Source organism: Triticum urartu, chromosome 7 (assembly GCF_003073215.2).
Source record: "Triticum urartu cultivar G1812 chromosome 7, Tu2.1, whole genome shotgun sequence".
Taxonomy (NCBI): Eukaryota; Viridiplantae; Streptophyta; class Magnoliopsida; order Poales; family Poaceae; genus Triticum; species Triticum urartu.
In genome coordinates, this window is record NC_053028.1 from 493,867,380 (window position 1) to 493,869,356 (window position 1,977).

Below are 1,977 nucleotides of genomic sequence, written 5' to 3' on the forward strand. Positions count from 1 at the left end.
GGTTATGTTGCAAGTCCTAGCTATAGCTATATATACGTATTACCCTGCACCCCTATAAACAGTACACCCAGAGACCAATAGAAAGATCAGCAGGCACGAGGCATGCCCGTGTGTATCAATTGCTTGCGCGTATCCGTGTTGCTTCTGGTAGATCGATACTACATCACCCGTGGTTAGCCAGCTACGTCCAATCTATTCGAGTGTTTTCGTCTGCGTACGTGTTTTTCTGGTATATACTTCAGAATTCAGTCAGTCGGGGTGGGATGTCTAAGCAAAGAAGGCAGGGCGAGGAGGATGAGCCCAACTACTACCACGACCGCAGCGGCAACAAGGAGAAGAGCCTCTATCTAGTTCTAGACGACTGGCACAAGGGCTTCACCATCCGCAAGATTGATGCCGACAGTCCCGACCTCAGCGCCCCCCTGTCCTCCGGCTAGTGTCACCTGAGCGTGGCCGTGCCATGTAGTTCGCAGCCTTGGGCAGCAACATCATCGCCACGAGCAACATACACGCCGGAACCCTCTTCTACGACACTGACACCACCGGACTGCCCGTCGGCCCTCCCGTTCGAGACGCACTACTTTGTGGCTCCAACACCTTCCTGACCTCCGGCGCCGGCGATGCCTGTACGCGTTCGCCTTCCACTTCATGGAGCGGCCTGTGTCCTTTGAGGCGATGGCGAAGCCACCGACGACGGAAGACGACGACCTGCTGCCCACCTACTGGTCCTGGAAAAGCATGCCGACGCCCTTCACCAAGGATGAGATGATCTTCTCCTACGCGCTGCACCCGGACGGGCGCACCATATTCGTGTCCTCGTGGAGCAGGGCGGTCTGCGACACGTACTCCATCGACACCAGGAGCTGCAAGTGGAGGCGCCATGGGGAGTGGATGCTGCCTTTCAGAGCCCGAGGCTACTTCGCCGTCGAGCTAGACGCATGGGTCGGGCTGCACGAGGACGGCTACGTCTGCCCCTGCCAGGTTGCCTCCCGTAGCGACGGCACCACGCAGCAGCCGGAGTGGAAGATGGCCGACGAGCGTAGGATGTGGATCCCGTGGCATCAGCTGGAGTTTTGCCTGCGTCGGATGTGATGGCGCGGGTGGAGTACCGAGGAGTCGCCGGCGTCGGCCAGGGCCTGGGGCACAGAGGAGTCCTCCTAGTCAAGGAGATCGGAGAGAAGAAGATGATGGCGGTGCGAGGACACATGAGGGTAGACGTCGAGAGGATCGGCCGTCCAGGCTCGTGAGGAGGGCAGCGGTGGGAGGATCGAGTTAATGGTACCGTGTACAAAAATCCCATCAAAACAAGTAAAATATACCAACAATGCTTGATTGATTCTGATTTAATTTTTATAGGCATTTTCGGATTTGTAGGGTATGTGCCCACGATACTCGCACGCTGTACCTTTTTGACGTGTATGATTCATGATAAGAAATGAAAATCACATCAATGTAAGGAAATATCCCATCAATGCTTGATTGATTGTGATTAATTCTTTTATATGGTAATTAATCCGATGGGTTTATGTGGGCGGTGAAGCGAAAAGGTATGTGGGAGGGGAGACGAAAAATAACCGGTCAGAAAAAAATGAATTAATTGTTGCCTTGCATGTTTGGTTTTGATATTTGAAGATTGATTACCATCCGTTAGTTGGGTTACTAAAGAAGAAATCAATCACCATATGTGAATTCATTGTGTTACGAAATAAACATTGGGTTTGTCCGACCAGTGGGAGGGGGGCGAATAAAAAACCGACAAAAAAAACCGACAAAATTGGGAGGTGGGAGCAGGTACCAAATAAAACCATGGTAGGTGGGACGAAAATAAACCGTACGAGGCTACCAACTGCTTCATTAGGAGTAGAGATTGGTTGGTTCGATTTTTTTTTGCATGGAGGGAACTACCTGGAAGGTGGGAGGGAGTACGAAAATAAACCGTCTCGGCTGAGCGGGAGGTGGGAGCAAGTACCAAAGAAG

At 52.3% G+C, this 1,977-nt stretch overlaps 1 pseudogene; it reads left to right on the forward strand.

Annotated features, from left to right (window-relative positions):
* The first annotated feature begins 263 nt into the window (after positions 1 to 263).
* Positions 264 to 1,340, forward strand: LOC125524950 (annotated as a pseudogene).
* Positions 1,341 to 1,977: the final 637 nt, after the last annotated feature.